Raw genomic sequence first — 9,036 nt, forward strand, 5'->3', positions numbered from 1 at the left:
TTAGATGTTCACTGAACAGGGCTTGATTCAGAGATTAAAGCAAATCCCGTCACGACTCCGATTCCGTACTATGTGGACTTGCAAAAATATGCTAATGATTCAGCCGCCAACTTGTACACTGAGATGCCCACCTCTGGCGTCTGACATCCGCCACTGATGTACAAAATCGGGAACATCAGAAACATCGGTCGCACATTGACCTTCTGAGAAAGCCTTTGCTTTCTAGGTCAGTGCGGATCTCCTAAGACACTGGGGCCTCTGTAGTTGAGAACGAATTCGCAGAGGCTCACTAGGTCACATCCAGCAAACTGTCCCAACATGTCTGTGTTATTCTAACCACCCCCTGTCACCTTCCCCATATGCTGATTACCTGTCACTCACTTTACAAAGTGCAGTGAGGCTTAGCTGTAAGCGCAGTGGCAAAAAAAAATCACTCCACCGCGCCCTACTTTGCAACCATCTACGAATCAGCCTTATACCGTGCAAATATGTAAACATCACATTAATGTCCAACACTTTAGAACAACCTTTTTATTGTGTTTTCCTAACACGGGTTGAGTCTTCCATATCCAAAATGCTTGGGGCCAAAAATATTATGGACATCAGATTTTTCCATATTTTGCAATATTTGCATACCATAATGAGATATCGTGGGAACGCGACCCAAATCTAAGCACAGAATGCATTTATATATGTCATATACATCTTACATACATAGCCTGATGGTAATTGTATACAATATTTTTAATAATTTTGTGCATTAAAAAAAACGTTTTTGTACATTAGAAAGCAAAAGTGTCACTATCTTAGTCGCGCTCCAAAAATTCCATATTTCGGAATATTCCCTATTTTGGAATATTTGGATATGGGAGACTCAACCTGTATACTGTAACTGTCATTTTCAAACAGCCTGTAAAGTGACAGTTAGGAGGTGATTTTTTTGGTACTTTATCTCCGGACACTCTGGAACTGATTCAGAGCCACTCACAAGTGTTGTGCGCTTGCAAGCGGCTCTATGTTAATGCCCTGTGCATGCGCCGCGTCCGGCGTGCGCAAGCGCGAGCCACGCTTAGTGACTGAAGTTCAGTCGCTACGGGGCTCGCAACAAGACGGGGCGGCTGTCGATGTTGATTGACAGCTCGCGCCGTTTTGTGGGCGGGTAGGGGGGGTGGCTGAACAAACGCAGGCGTTCCCTTAGGAATGCCTGGCGATTGTTGGGAGGGGTTACTGACACCACTAGTGATGTCAGTAGTGGACTTCCTGCACTATTAGAGCAGGAAGTCCACTCGGGCTTGCGGAAGCTAGACCATACCCCAGGGTCTCGTCGCAAGCCCGATGGTCGTGATTATCGCGACGGTCTCCTGGCCGCTCGCACAAGCTGTGGGTGGTCTACCACAGCTTTGCGAGCAACCGGAGAAAAAAAAAAAACGCCCACATTCAGAGCGAGCGCCCGCCAACAGCGAGCGGCTCTGAATGAGGTCCATTATCTCTCTTCAAGGCTTAGTACATCTTCTATACTTAAAAACATATTGGATACAGTTAATGGTTAACCTCTAATTTACTCAGGCACCTCTCTCTTATGTCCTGGTATGATGATGTATAATTATAACTCACACTGTACAGGTATTTCATTCCAAATGGTTTATTTGCTTGCCAGGTGGTGCTCTGTCCTAGTCCTGCTGGTAAATGTATCAATAAAGATACAGGTCTATTTTAAGTGTCCGTGTAGGATATGAGTCACCCGCCTGGCCAAGGGACAACCCTCAGTACAAATGTGAAGAGATGAATGGGACAGAAATGTCCATTATTAACTGAGACATCTTTATATAAATATACAGCAGACTGAATGCATAGAGAAAATTATGTTTCCAATATATTTCACATTTAAAATCTGTAAGAAAATGTAATATTAGATTAAATTAGTTTAATATTCGCAGTCATTATCTTTGGAGTGTGTTCAAATAAAATGCATTGAGTCTGGTTGTGGATGGAGCAGACATTAACTTGTATCATGTTGTCCCCTCAGCAATAATTACCTGGTTTAATAGTTAAATAATGGTCTCTCTATGCACTAATGAATGAACCAAGCTAGTGCTGTAGTAAGACGATTCTTACTCATACAGTACTTATCCGTTTTCACAGCTTCCTTCCAGGAGAAGGTATGAAATGTGATTGTGGCTGGAACTTGATGAAATTTTTGACATTGTCCATTTCAGCCAATCAGACATTTACTTTCATGTTGTCACTGTACTAAAAAATTAAATCTACTGTAGCGTCTGATTTTCTTCCTTACTGTCTTCCATACTGTTCATCCCTTGCATATGTCTGCTCAGGCATCATATACAGATGTGTCCCCATAGATCTAGCCTCACTACGCCCATGGCCGGCAACAAAAATCATGACACCCGGTACACCCTGGCAGGTACAAGCCAGTCACTTGAGAGTCTGCCTTATCTATATTTGGTTTATCTGGGGAGCCTCCATTGCCCCATGGTGTGTCCCTCCATGCCCTCACAGTGTCCCTCCATGCCCCCACAGTATCCCTCCATGCCCCCACAGTGTCCCTTCATGCCCCCAGTGTCTCTCCCTGCCCCCAGAGTGTCCCTCCATGCCCTCACAGTGACCCTCCATACCCTCACAGAGTCCCTTCATGCCCCCAATTTCCCTCCATGCCCCCAGTCTCCCTCCATGCCCCTACAGTGACCCTCCATGCCCCTACAGTGTCCTTCCATACCCTCGCAGTGTCCCTCCATGCCCCCAGTGTCCCTCCATACCCTCACAGTGTCCCTCCATGCCCCGAGAGTGTCCCTCTATGCCCCCACAGTGTCCCTCCATGCTCCTACAGTGTCCCTCCATGCCCCAACAGTGTCCTTCCATACCCTCACAGTGTCCCTCCATACCCTCACAGTGTGCCCCCATGCCCCCACAGTGTCCCCCCATGCCCCCACAGTGTCCCTTCATGACCACACTTACCTTTTACTATGTCTGCCTGCTGCAGCTCCTCTGCTTGGGTGTCTTTCTGTGGTGCGGGGTGGTCATAATGTCACGTGCTCTGCAACAAACAAACAAAAAAAACTTTATTTCACTGATCACTGCCGGGGCAATACACCTGCTTCCGGTCAGATGGACCCCACACCGCCACCTGCATTGCTGCTGCAGTGATCAGCAGGGGCCCTGTACATGCCTGTACCCTGCTGATCACTGCAGCAGTGCAGGCAGCTGTTACACTACGGTGCCCCCTAGGACCTCAGGGCCCAGTACAGTTGTACCCCTAGGAACCCCCTGTCGCCTGTCTTTAATATGTCACACAGCATGACATGACTGGCATGAGTTAGCCACCAGGTCCCGTGCAACTCTGCTAGTGTCAGGCGTCTTTTTTTCACCAACTGTGCTGATTAGTTTGATATGTGACACTTGTATATCTGTGTGCACCTGACTCTGTATATGAGCCACAACGGAACTTGGAATGAAAAAAGCTGCAGCCGTTACATTGTAGCACTTCATATACAGATTCAGGGACTCAGATATACAAGTGTCACATATCAAAGTAAGCAGCACAGTCTGCTGGCGCATCCTACTCGCACCACATTGAGACTTACTGTAGATGCATTTTCGGTAATAAAAGATACAAAAAAGACGCCCAACGCTAGTAGAGTCTAACAGGACCTGGTGCGCAGAGGGGCTTTTTAACGCAACTGCCGCAAACATTTATAAGGACACATCTGTACACGTGATTATACACTGGCTCCACGTAACACGTGACTGATGGGGGACTCTATGTGCAGCACTTTCTTTGCGCAATTGATGTGATGCAACAGGGAGAGTTCCCTATTTACTTTAATTTTGCAATGACGGAAATTATCATCACTTTAGAAAGCTTCCTGGTGTCCTAAACCGAGCACCTGACACTACTAACGATACTGAATTTGAACCTCTATACACCCCTGCCTATACCTTCTAATATCCTGCCTATAAACCTCTAAGGTTGACGCTATTTGCGTACGCAGTCATACAATAAATAAAGACTTTAGACCTGGAACATGTGTTTCCAAAGCACAAAGTAGTATGCAAGTAAAAGTACAGTCAGTTTCACGCTATGCTCTAAGTACAATTTAGCACAAAGAAATTATACAGACCCAAGTACAGTATACATACGCATGCACTCTGGACCAGATCCCGGCATCAGCAAGAAACCTCAATCAATCAGCAATCAGCAAGAAGACTCCAGACCGAGGTCACAACACACACATTTATACCCTCATTGAAACAGACAACATAAAAGAGAGGCTTGTCGCTGATGCCATTGGTTCCCAACGGGGGTGCATCTGTTACACAGCATTTAACAAGTTGATTCAAATAGACACAGTCCAGCCTCCGGCAGCTGGTTGCCTCTGTTTTTCCGCCTCATGCAAATCCTAACAGTTGGTCATATAATGTAGATTTCAGTGCTTTAAGTCTCTGCGGTCCATAAGTTGCGGATGCATGTTGCGATCTTCCCACTGATGATACCGGGAAGCTGTTGAGAGGGTACAGATCAGTATAATACCAAGCACGACATACTTATCATGTATTAAACCTTAGCTACCAAATAACCTTTATTTCACAGCAATTATAATAAATGAACAAACTTGAATCCTATACTTTAAAGCTTATGGAACCTTGTATGTGAATATGTAATGTGTAGGTATGTGGGGTTTGATATAAAGACGCTAGTTAACTTGGGGAAGATGCATGCACATGAGGCTAATAAACAGCATTTTCATACAGGCTCTTATGCATTCGCTAATGTGCGACTAGTTAACAGCGCAATTGTGCGTATTTATGTGTGTGTGAGAAATGGTGTAAGATGCAAACGCATGATGCTAATAGTAACATCGCCATATGTACTTAAGTGTGAGTTTAGCTAAAATGGCGCTGGGCGGCCATTCGCAAAATGGCGTCTTGCGATCTCATTTTCAAGATGGCGTCTTGCGGCAGTCGCAAGATGGCGTCGTTACGATCTAATTTTAAGCTGATCTTGTCTCAGCCTATTATCCAGCTTCGACACTGCCCTAGGAAACACCTATACCAATAACAGCGGATGGTAATGAGTACTCTGTCATGACAGCAAATAAAAAATGACTTTTTACTGGTCATATAATAGTAATACACCAAGCAATGCCCATGACACATTACTTCTCACTAAGAAAAAAAAAGCATATAAAAAAAAATCTGCATACTTCTAACATCCGTACAATAGATCTTATAGGGTGTGTGTGTCAACAGATCTGATAAAGAGACCTGGCACCTTACGTCTCTATGAACCATCTGTCCACTACTTAGTAGCTGATTAGCTAGTCTATGGTATTTCTGTCCATTCAACAAAGTTAATTATAACTCTGCTGTAAGGTCACACCCAATACTGAACTGAAAATCACTATGTATACCCACACTATGGGCCGATTGTCGGGAATCTGTGAAGGCGCAGGACCTCGTGTGCAGAATGGGTCCTGCGTAGTCCCACGCAGACCCTTCTATGCCTCTGCCTGACTGACAGGCAAAAGCATTTAAGGGGCGAAGTGGGCGGGCCGCCGACGCAGTGTTCTGGGCTCGCAAGCGGGCCAGCCTGAGTAAACTGAGGCTTACTCACAAGGATGGTGGCCAGGCTCCATCCACCATCGCGACCTTCGATGGTCGCGATGGTGATCCCAGCCTGCGACCTCTGTCACAGTGATGGGACCGCAAATGAAGCAGGGGGGTATCATACACCTCCTGCTGTATTTGCATAATAGCAAGGACGTAATTGCAAAGCAGCCTGCGCGCAAGTTCTGCAATTGCGATTCATGCTGAATCACCCCATATGTTTTTATATTAAATAAATACTTATTCAATAACTTAATATAATGCTATAAGTAAAACCATTATTTTTATGATTTATACTCATCTTCTCACTTATGTTTTAATAACATACCTTTTCCTAATAAATTGCCATATTGATATATATTAATATAAAAACTATAGAAAATATTCCTTGCATACTGTAAATTGAGCACCCAATAATGTAACAAAGTAGTTTTACATAAATAGCCTACATCCAATTATTTGTTACTCCCTTTTACTTTCTATATTTATAATATTTTCCACTATTTCTTTCATATTTTGTAGTACAAAAATACTACAACCTTGTATTATTAGGTAACTAACACACTTTACAGTTACTGGCAAATAGAAAATCTAAAACCTATAATTTTTGTTAGTTAATATTCTAATCACATTAACTGTTGAATTTATTGTCAGATGGCTACAAGTTGGTAAGTGTGTAATGGATGTGAGCGAGGAGGTTGGTCCACTTGTTGGTTCCAAACCAGAGAAGGTTTTCTTGAAGATAACAGGATACACGTGATAGCAGATAAACAGCAGTCAATATGATAAGTTATCAATCCTTCTTGGGCTAAGTACTGTACAGTCATACAGCACTGTGAGGCTCCAATAACACAGTGACAATCTTGTGCACACACAGATCCTTTTATAGAGCCCTCTAAACAAGGCTTGCACCTGGAGTCTAATCAGATGAGTCATGTACAGATATGTCCAGTTGCATCTTTGGCGCTTGTATGGCAAATCATGCCACACACGTCGCAAAATCATGCCACACACGGCGCAATCGTGTACTCATGCTGTGTTCAAACCCGCGACCCCATAGGATTGCATGGTGTGAAAGCAGCGCACGGCATGGCATACCATGCAGCACGAGCGGCAAGGATGCAAGAGGACACATCTGTACAATAACACTCAGTTAAGAGACAGTTAAGAGACAGCACAGTGATTAAGCATTTAGCTACATATCAACACATTTATGCAGTGGTGACCTCATGGTGACACGCCACCCATTTATCATCACTCTGGGAGCATTCCTCTCCATTCCATTCCATTCCAAATACACCTTCACTTATACCTATAAGGTGGTTTCTCTGCAACAGGGAACCTCTGAAGAAACTGATCCTCCAAGGCCATACAGTGTCTTCAGTTGGTATTCACGATTTATGTAAGAGATCACATGCTCTAGAAAATGCCTGTTTGTGTAGGAATATAACCAATGTCAACATCATATGACAGAGGATCAACCAGACTAGTGTCACCTTCTGCCCCCTGTATCCCCTCCAGCCTCCTGCCCCTTGTGTCTCTTCAGTCTCCTGTCTTTACAGCCTCCTGCCCCCTGTCTATCCAGCTTCCTGCCCTGTCCCTTCAGCCTCCTGTCCCCTGTGTCTCTGTGTTTCCCCCTCCGTGTCCCTTAGCCTACACCTCTATGTCCCTCAGCCTCCACCTCACTGTGTGTCCCTTCCTCCCCCTCACCCTGTGTCCCTTACCTGCCCCCTTCACCCTGTCTCTAAACCGCCCCCTCACCCTGTGTCAATCAGCCTCCCCCTCTGTGTCTTTCACCCTCTTCCTCTGTATCTATCAGCCAGCCATTCTGTGTATCTCAGCCTCCCCCTTTGTGTTTCTCAGCCTCCCCCTCTGTGTCAATTGGCCTCCCCCTCTTTATCAGTCAGCCTCCCCCTCTGTGTCATTCAGCCTCCCCTCTGTATCAACCAACCTCCTCCTATGTGTCAATCAGCATCTCCCTGTTTGTCAAAGAGTCTCTCCCCCTGTGTGTCAATCATCCTCGTCCTGTGTCTCTCAGCCTCTCCCTCTTTCAGCATCACTGCCCCATGTCCCTCAGGCAGGCTCCGTCATTCTCTGTCTCCCCAGCCCCATGTCTTCATCTCCAGCCACCCCAAAGCCAGACCTGTATCTCCCTAGCCCAGATCACACACTTACCTCCTGCTGCATAATGAGGATTCTTCTTGCTACACCATCTTCGCGGGCGGCAGGGATCCTCTTAAGCCTGTCCAATGGCGCAATCACATGGCATCACGCCGCTGCGTCTGCAAAAGAAAAAAACTTCAGACATGAAAACCGGTCAAACTGTCCTCCTGGTGGCAAGGTGGTTGGGCGTACGGTGTACCGGCTACTAATTTCTTAATGGTACGCCATGCCACCATACTTTCACCACTGTTAATACATAGTATTTAGCTCTAATCGCATAGGGTACATTCATCCTAGTTACAAATAATACAGTAGCATCAATTTTTGGGAATTTTCAAGTAATCCCAAGATATAAAAAGTACTGTAAGTTCTTTACCTAAGCCAGTGGTTCCCAAACTGTGTGCCGTGGCACCCTGGGGTGCCTTGGGACACTTGCAGGGGTACCTCAGGTTGGTGGCCCAGCACCAAATAAAATTATTTATGGCCAATGTAATATAAATATGTGGACAAACAGAAGCGCAAACCTGTCCAGCACTGTTTACTTCACTTTATTACTGCACTACATTTTTTTTCTGAATTTCTCAATAACAAACTTTTGGCTTAGGGGTGCCGTGAAAACAAATCTGATGCACTAGGGTGCCGCGATTCAAAAAAGTTTGGGAACCACTGACCTAAGCTATTGCTAAAAATCCACTACACATTGTTATCCTGCTATATTACATGCAAATTGCACTACCTACACCTAGTAACCCTTCCCGTGCAAAGCAATCACGTGCTACACTGGAAGTAAACAAAAATGTACAGTATGTGAGTAGTATTGTTCCTACAGTACATAGAGTATTACGACAGTTAGTTCATCTTTATTTTTAACAGTGCCCTTTTCTTATCTATTTCTTGTGGAACACCTAGAATAAAACCAACTCCCACTCTGTAGAGAGAGATACTGTACAATACACGCAACACACGCCCAGCAATGTATCAAACTAGAATACTGCTTAGCCATAATAAATGAAATATTGTCCTTATCCATTTGGAAACACACTAATGCTAATTGCCGGCAGTGACTCCTCCTTCACCCCCTCTCGGAGAAGTTTACCAACGTCAGACTTGGACATTGTTATCTGCATCCTGATTGCTGCTACTTTCCTCTGGAACACGTTATGTAATTAGATGAAGGATGGATAAACAGAGCTATAAAGAGCCTGGCCGGGCCCGGGTACTGGCAAGGGGTGTGGCCTAATGTACGGAGGG

The sequence above is a fragment of the Taudactylus pleione genome, unplaced genomic scaffold (assembly GCF_031769625.1).
Source record: "Taudactylus pleione unplaced genomic scaffold, aTauple2 ptg000126l, whole genome shotgun sequence".
Lineage (NCBI taxonomy): Eukaryota > Metazoa > Chordata > Amphibia > Anura > Myobatrachidae > Taudactylus > Taudactylus pleione.